Raw genomic sequence first — 9256 nt, 5'->3', positions numbered from 1 at the left:
CTGTAATTGTTATATGGTTATATGGTCATACATCAGAAATAAGACAGGTCTCTTGCGGGTCTCTCACCCAGCCTGGCACTGCCCCAGTCCCACTATGGCCGTTATACCCATTCTCTCCACTATGGCAGTTAGTGTGGTTCAGTAAACTGGGGAACCCAGAGGATCTGTCCTGACCCTTTAATACGGCAGATTCACGAGCCCGTAAAACCTGGGACATCTGCTGCAGTCTCATTAAATTTTCTTTTAAAGTGACTGGAAGATGCCTTGCTGGACTGTCCCCCAACCCGGAACTGCCCCAGTCCCACTATGGCCGTGACCCCCACTCTGCCCACTGGCAGCCAGTGAGGTTCAGGAAAAGGATGAACCCACAAGAACTGCCATCACCGATTAATTAGGCTGGTTCAGGAGCAGGACCTTCGCGGGAGTGTCATTAAAAAAACATATAATTATATTCATTATATTATTTTTATATAATACTAGACCAAGGGCAGACACGTTCTGCTCCTCCAACGCAGCCGTTCCCTACCCGTAGCCCCCACGGAAGACGTGGTCCTGCAACTCAAGCGGCTCAGGAATGAGCAGTGCGGCTGGTTTTAAATGTCAGCAGCCAGCAGCCGTTATGGTCGCTGGCCAGCAGGAGGCGACAAACTGAGTGAATGGGGGGGGGAGATGGATTTAATGAAAAATGTGGACATAAACATAACGCAATCTAATGAGGAGTGGGTAGTTGGAATGAAAAGTGAAATGTCTACCGAAATGTCTGCTTCTATGGGTGAGAAGCCAGTTTTTTTTTAATATTGGGGGGTGGGGAGGGGGGAGGATTTGATTTAAAGCGTGTACTTAAACAGGACGAAATTTAATGAGGAGCGGATACTTAAAAAGAAAAGCGAAATCTCTACCGAAATGGAAAATATCTCGGCGATTGTGCGTCTGGATTCGGCGTGGCAAGGAATCAAAGGAAGAAATGCAGCCGGCAGACGTACATGTAAATAGATCCATTCCGATTGGACATCTGCGAGCATTGGGCATTGTGACATCACACGATGGAACGAATCAAAAGGCAGAAAGGCAGCCGGACGGCAGGCAGCAGCCACAGAGTTTTATTTAATATAATAGATAGATAATTATACTTAATTTTATGTGATTACAGTCATATTGACGTCATATTTATATATATATGCGTATAATAATATATAGTTTAAATGGATGGCACACGGAAATAGGCAGCCCATGGTGTAATATGAGCATTGGGCACTAAATGGCGCTTACTTTCTCGATCTAATTTTGATAATTAGTTTAATTAATTAATGTGCGACTTTTGGCAATGTCGAGTAATGACATACTTCTCAATTATATTTCATCTAAATCTGTGGATAATGTCATGTAGTTCCGTGACGTGGGTCACGAAAATCGATTTCTAGACACATTTTTGATGCTCGGCCCACAGCCTACATGCAGAGCTGAGGAGGCTATATGCCAAAGGAGTAATTGAGAGATCCCAACACGACTATCTAGAATGTGTGCCCAATATCTTCACAAAACCGAAAAAAGATGGTGGATGTCGCATCATCATTGATTTGACTAATCTGAATACGTTTGTACAGTATATTCACTTCAAAATGGAAACCTTTGTTACTGCCAAACAATTAATTTCCGAAGGTTACGTCATGGCTTGCATCGATTTAAAAAGATGCATACTATTCGGTACCTATACAGAAGGATCTTCGCCGATATCTAAAGTTTAGCTGGATGGGGCAGAATGGCAGTAAAAAGCATTTGCTAATGGTTTAACATCAGCCCCCAGACTATTTACTAAAATATCAAAACCAGCCTTGACGTTTCTCCGAAAACAAAAACATATTGTCATGGCATATCTCGATGATATATTAATTGTGGGGAAAACCCTGGATTTAGCTAAATCAGCTGTATCAGCTACCAGACCCTTGTTTGAAAAATTGGGGGTTATCATCCATCCAGATTCATCTAAATTGACGCCTTCTACAACTATGGATTATCTGGGGTCCACTATTGACTCTATTCACATGTCTGTAAATTTGCCAAGGAGCAAAGCAGTCGACTTAATGGAGACCTGCAACAGCCTTGTTGTCATCAATCAACCATCTATTCGACAAGTAGCAAGGGTGATTGGTAAGCTTGTGGCAGCCTTTCCAGCCACACAATTTGGACATTGTCAATACCAAAATTTACAAATAGCAAAGGTGCAAACACTCAAATATCATGCTGGTCATTTCGACCGGCCAATGCAACTACCAGGTAAAGCAATTTTGGAATTACAATGGTGGAGGCAAAACATACGGCATTGCACCAGCCCCATCATTATCAGTAACCCATCAGTTATATTACAAACTGATGCCAGTGCTCACGGCTGGGGTGCTAATAATACCATCTCCAGCTGTGGCGATAGATGGGATGCACATGAATCATCTTTACTTCAAACACTGGGTATAAATTATTTAGTGATGTTGGGTACGTTCTATGGGCTGAAGGCGTACTGCTCAAAAATGCACCACCTGCATATCCGCCTACAAATTGATAATATCACAGTGGTGGCATATATTAATCATATGGGTGGAATCAAATCGATATCATGTGACAATCTGGCTAATACAATTTGGCAATGGTGCATCAACATAAATATTTGGATATCAGCTGTTTACCTAACTGGTAAACTCAATACAGTGGCAGACACCAGGTCACGAAAATATAATGACAACATCGAATGGATGTTGGACCACAAAGTATTTTCTGATATGGCAACGCAATATGGAACACCAGATATCGATCTATTCGCATCTAGGATGAATCAGCAGTTTAACATATGTCGCTTGGGAACCAGACCCTGGGGCAACAGCGATGGACGCTTTCTAGCAGGACTGGGGACAATTGTTTTTCTATGCATTTCCAATTTCTGCCTCATCAGTCGGGTCTTACGCAAAATACAACAAGACTCTGCGTCAGGTATTTTGGTGGTACCCGATTGGCCTACACAGCCATGGTTCCCTGTGGTTCTCGACATGGTCTCGAAACCGTGTATGTACGTCCCCAAACGGCCGGATTTGTTGGTCCATCCTGTGACTGGGGAGAGTCGCCCATGCCATGACAGGATCAATCTGTTAATTTACATAATTTAAAAAGACCGCTTCTGGTCCTGGAGCTGACGGACTGAACCATGAATATGATCACGGCGGCATACAGAGAATCCACCAGGAAACAATATCTCTCATACATCTAAAAAGGGGAGATATATTGTACAAGGACCAATATTTCGTACAAAACGGCTACTATAACAAATGTTCTGGAATTTTTGGCTAGCCTTCATTTTGATGGTCTCAGCTACAGTGCCAGGAGTGCTCAATCAGCTTACTTGTGGCAGGGATTAGAACAGCACACTGTTGGATCTCAACCTCTGGTTTATAAACTAATGAGGGGTATTTTTAACACACATCCTCCTAGAGCAAGGTATTCCCAGATTTGGGATGTTAGTCTTGTCCTTACGTTGCTCAGAGGCTGGTCACCAGCAACGTCCCTGTCCTTGGAAAAACTGACACAAAAAATCCGTCATGCTGATGGCACTAGTCTCGGCACAACGGGTCCAGTCACTGCACAAATTAAGGCTGGATACAATGGTTATATCAACCATCAAGATAATTTTCCACATCTTTGAATTAGTGAAACAAAACAGGCCAGGATCGTTAGGCCTCAAACTAGAATTCCGAGCATACCCGATAGATACCCGCCTATGTATTTTAACACATCTATTACAATATATTGAGGCCACAAAAAGTCTTAGAGGCAAGGAAATGGCGTTGTTGATTAGCCAAAAACAGCCTCATAATATGGTATCTGCGCAAATCATATCTAGGTGGTTTAGACAGGTTTTGGGAGCTGCAGGAGTGGATACTGATATTTTCAAATCTCATTCCGCTAGGGCTGCAGCAACATCGGCAGCAAGAGAATTTGAAGTTCCCATGGACCACATCCTGGGTACAGCAGGATGGCCGAGAGAGAGGACCCTCCAGCAGTTCATAATCTGCCGATTACCAAACCAGCGGTCTTTGCAGAATCAATTTAAAGTTCTGTATTATGATTTATCCCGAATGGAAGGGGTCATTATTATTGTTTGTTAAATTCATTTAGTATTGTTTTGAATAACAGATTCATGTCGGAATACGTTAACATACTTCCTCCTTTGGCCAACTACGGCAGTGTATGAGGCAGGGATTCGTTCCACGGCATGAAATCACAGATTTTTAAAATCTTCACTGGTATTCAGGTTCTCTTGTCTTGCTATCTTTATTTAATCTGCTGTATCTGTGATTTCACACAGCTGCTTTGAAGTAGACGCGCATGCGTGCTGGTGGAATCTTCACATAATCCCTCGACGTAACTCCTCATAAAATAAAGATCAAACATAAAACTGGTAAATTCTCGTTTAATCTTACTATTTTCACACCATACAATCTTGTTCAACCCTTCAACATCTCGAGCTTTCCTCTTCCCTGACTCTCAGTCTGGAGAAGGGTCTCTACCCAAAACGTCACTCATTCCTTCTCTCCAGAAATGCTGCCTGTCCCGCACAGTTACTGCAGTATGTTGTGTCGACCACATGCGTACCCTTTCTCGGGTTGGGGGCGGATCTGTACACAGGAAGCTAAGTGTTTCCAGAATGTTCCGCTTGATGAGGACCGTGACTTCCTGACCAAGTGAACGTTAAAGGGGCTTGGTATAAGGATACTTTATCCACAGAATATACAACAACATATGTGTAAGCGTTGAGAATGTTGGATGTGCTCCTGTGCTATATGGGGGGGGGGGGGGGGGGGGGGGGGGGGGGGGGGGGGGGGGGGGGGGGGGGGGTCTGAATAACATTTATTTTAGAAACAAATCTTTCTGGCCCAAATCTTTTATGCCGTTTATGAAAAGCAGTTTCCCAACCGTGTCCCAGATCACCGCTTCCCAGCTCGGGAATGACCCGTTTATTCCCCTTTCCGTCCAGTTGCCTCTGTGGCGGAATCGGGCAGCACGTTCGGCTGTTAACCGAAAGGTTGGTGGTTCGAGCCCACCCAGGGACGCTGGCGATCAGATATTTTTTCATGTGCATGTCCTTGGCAGCTGAGAAAATCTGCTCTCTCCAGAGGCTGGCGCTCTCTGCTGTCGCCTCAATCCGCTGATTGGGTGTCTCCCTGCGTTGTCTCATTTCCTTTCATTCAAATGTTCCTCTTTTCAATAAACAACATACCAGGAACTGAAGAAGGGTCTCGACCCGAAACGTCGCCTATTCCTTCTCTCCAGAGATGCTGCTTGTCCCGCTGAGTTGTTTGTATCTATCCCTTGAACTAGCGGATTGGATTATCCGCTGAACTGCCGCTGGACAGTTTTAAGAAGGTACAGTGAGAGGTTTGAACACAAAAGACGTCGAGAGGTATGGGTAGGCAGGGTAACAGTGGACTGCGTTGGGATGATCAGCTCAGATCATGTTGGATGGTGGTGGAAACTCGTGTGGCCGCGTGGCCTGCTCCAGCTATTTTCAAGGTCGATGTTTACTTTCACGGAGTTCGGGATGTAGCTCTGCAGAAGGGCGCACGTTTTGCGTGTTTAAGGCCCGAGGTTCAATTACCGTCACTTCCTCCTGGTGACTTTACAAGAGTTGGGAAGATTCCCGCAAACGGTGTCTGAAGAAATTCTGACTTTAAAATGCAGAGTCGATTTTGCCCCGAATCTTCGACAACTGGGAAAGTGTCGTTTCGGGTGTATGCCCGTTTATATTTTATTTCTGTCAATGTCGGGACCTGGGAACCGGGGGCAAGTACACGCGACAGCAGTGAGCACAAGAATATTAACCCAGGTGTAGAAACCTGGAGCGCAGATGGTTAGGGGGGGGGGGGGGGGGGGGGGGGGGGGGGGTTGATAGAGGTCTTTAAAATGGTGAGAGGGATAGACAGAGTTGACGTGGACAAGCTTTTCCCATTGAGAGTAGGGAAGATTCAAACAAGAGGACATGACTTCAGAATTAAGGGACATAAGTTTAGGGGTAACACGAGGGGGAACTTCTTTACTCAGCGAGTGGTAGCTGTGTGGAATGAGCTTCCAGTGGAAGAGGTGGAGGCAGGTTCGATTTTATCATTTAAAAATAAATTGTATATATATATGGATGGGAAAGGAATGGAGGGTTATGGTCTGAGTGCAGGTAGATGGGACTAGGGAAAAATAATTTGTACGGCACGGACTTGTAGGGCCGAGATGGCCTGTTTCCGTGCTGTAATTGTTATATGGCTATATGGTTTTATGGAACATGGCGAAGTAGACAGGGATAACAACACTGATGAGCACACTAAGAAAGTGAAGAAAGGCGCCGAGAAATACAAAAGGGCAAGGGAATTTAAGGAAAATAAACGATACATGATACCGAAAATGCTAGAATATTAGAACTATTAAACTGCTGTTCAACAATTCAAGCTCACGTTTTGAACCAAGGCTATTGAAGGAAACACTCGCAAAAATGAGGCCAGCAAGGGAAAGGATACAACGTTGGAAAGCAAAAAACAACGAAATAGCTCAGGGAATGCCCGATGTAATAACAGCGCAACAAACTGCACTTGTTTGTTTGTTCCCAGACAGCAACGTGCCACAGTGGGAGCGTGTTGGGCCCAACTCAGATGGATCGAAACCATCCTCTGATATTGTGAGTTGCTTCTGCAACTATTTGCCTTTCACGCATTTCTCAACAGAAATCAAATTTATTTTACACTAGACTAAGTGGGACCCGTTGATCATGGCAATATTCCAGCACCCACTCATACCCCCCAACTGCGCAGGCGCGGCTCATTTCCCCTCATCTTCAGTACTTCCTTCCCCTCCCCCTCCGCTTCACCCTCCCTCTTCTTTTCCCTCCTCAATCCCTCCACACCTCTTTTTCCCTCTCCTTTCCATTACCCTGTCTCTCCCTCCCTCCAAAACTCTTCTCCCCTCCCATATCCCTCTCCCACACGTCCCTCCCATGTTTTGAAAGGTGGGGGACAATCCATGGCATGTTTTGTAATCCGCATTTTGAAATTCGGTGAACAAAAATCGATTAAAATCTCATCTTTCCGCGAGACAGTGGGGGTGCCACGATTAAGCGCTTGTTAAATGTCTCTATTAACATCGAATGTGTCATGATGTGTCATCAATTGTGTAGTGACCTTCAAGTATTACTGAAGGTATTCACGGCCAATTACTTAAAGCTGTCTGATGCGGGTACAGTTACCATTTGAACTAATTGGAGGTATTGGTGGATGGGAACGATTTAAACGGGTATCGGATTTAAACTGGTCAGCTCGTTAAGGGCTCAGGTCGAACGGGTTTTCTGGCTGGCTTGAAGGTAAGTCCCTCATTCACGGTCACTCACCTTATTTAGTATGTTTTTCCCCCATATCTCTCTGTCTCCCCCTCCAAGTTTGGCTCTTCTGTTTGCCTTTATTAGCTTCAGTTTCATTTGTTTAAGTGTTATTCGTCACATTGTAACTGTTGGAAGATTCAAGCGGGTATCAGACGATTGCTAAGGGCTGAATAGGCCCGTTCGCGGGGCCTTTCATCGCCCGATGCAGCTTAAAACCAAACTGCTGCGTCGAGGCGATCGAGACTCCCGATGTTGAAGTCCTGCGTGGGCACCAAGAAAATGAGTCCCTCCCCCCAAATTGTGTCTCCCTTCCCCCATGTTTTGATAGCGATTTTCAACGAACCTGCCTGACCTGTAGTGTGTTTTCGGCGCTCTCCAGCTTTGGTTTACGATCAGTACTACTGTCGTGACACTCCAATCAGCGCAGTCTCAGTTTGTCCCAGGACTCATCGATTATTCCTGGTGAATTATCTTCTTCGAGCGCAGTCCTTTGGAGCGCAGTGGTCGTGGCCGAGTGGTTAAGGCGATGGACTAGAAATCCATTGGGGTTTCCCCGCGCAGGTTCGAATCCTGCCGATTACGGCGGTAGCAGGTCCGCTCGTTTGAACCGACCTGTGCATAAATTTGACGGGATGTTCACTAACTGTTGTCAGAATTAATATTCCGCGGAAATAGGTTAGTAAATATGTCCGTAGCCAAACATTTTGGTCACGCCGGTAAGTCGATTGATTATCTGCTGCGACATGGAACAAATGGCTTCGTTACTCAGCTGTATATTTACCTATTTGGCTCCGGACCTGAATACTGCGGCCCAGAGTATGTGCTGAGCGATAATTCACCTCTCATTCACTGAACGCCATAGAGTGTCTGCCCACACTGCCACAACTGTGCTCATTGGATATACCCGGTGAATAGTCGCGGCACCCCAGATCACATGTAAAGTTATCCTCCTCTCTTCGCTGAGAGTAGTACAACAACCTCTCCCGCTGCTCCTCCTCTCTGATTATCTGTTGTTTTCACACCTTACATTCTTGTTCAACCCATCAACATCTCGAGCTTCCCTCTCCCCTGACTATCAGTATGAAGAAGGGTCTCCAAAACGTCACGAATTCCTTCTCTCCAGAAGTGACTTCCTGACCAAGTAAACGTTAAGGGGGCTTGGTATAAGGATACATTATCCCCAATACCAGAATATAAAACCAATTACTGTATGTGTAAGCGTTGAGAATGTTGAATGTGATCCTGTACTATATGGGGGTGGGGGGGGGGGGGGGGGGGGGGGGGGGGGGGGGGGGGGGGGGTCTGAATTACATTTAGTTTAGAAAAAATATCTCTGGCCCAAATCTTTGATGCCGTTTATGAAAAGCAGTGTCCCAACCACTAACCCAGAAGGTTAAATCGAAAGTGTCAGTGATGCAGTTGAACAAGGGGGATTATGAAGGCATGAGAGAGGAGCTGGCCAAGGTAGATTGGAAAGGGATCCTAGCAGAAATGTCCGTGGAACAGCAATGGCAAGAACCTCTGGGCATAATCCGGAAGACGCAGGATCATTTAATTCCAAAAAGGAATAAAGATTCTAAGCGGAGTTCGAGGCAAACGTGGCTAACATGAGCAGTTAGGGATATAATACAACTAAAATAAAATGTGTATAACACAGCAAAGAGTAGCCGAAAGCCAGAGGATTGGGAAACTTTCATAGGAAAACAGAAGAAAACAAAACGGGCAATACGGCTGAAATGATGGGAGGGGAAGTACGAAGGGAAGCTGGCCAGGAATGTAAAGACGGACAGTAAAGGCTTCTTTTGCTATGTTAAGGGAAAACGAATAGCAAAGTCAAATATGGGTCCCTTGAAGGCA

General features: G+C 45.2%; 2 non-coding genes across 2 annotated transcripts; both read left to right on the top strand.

The window, feature by feature from the left end:
- Window positions 1-5019: 5019 nt before the first annotated feature.
- On the top strand, window positions 5020-5093 carry trnan-guu (transfer RNA asparagine (anticodon GUU)). The gene has a single exon. It is a non-coding gene; the product is annotated as a tRNA-Asn (tRNA).
- A 2806-nt stretch (window positions 5094-7899) lies between these two features.
- On the top strand, window positions 7900-7981 carry trnas-aga (transfer RNA serine (anticodon AGA)). Its single transcript has one exon. It is a non-coding gene; the product is annotated as a tRNA-Ser (tRNA).
- Window positions 7982-9256: the final 1275 nt, after the last annotated feature.

This window comes from Leucoraja erinacea, unplaced genomic scaffold (genome assembly GCF_028641065.1).
Source record: "Leucoraja erinacea ecotype New England unplaced genomic scaffold, Leri_hhj_1 Leri_426S, whole genome shotgun sequence".
Taxonomy (NCBI): Eukaryota; Metazoa; Chordata; class Chondrichthyes; order Rajiformes; family Rajidae; genus Leucoraja; species Leucoraja erinaceus.
Note: the sequence above shows the minus strand (reverse complement) of the source record. Positions and strands in the feature narration are given on the sequence as shown.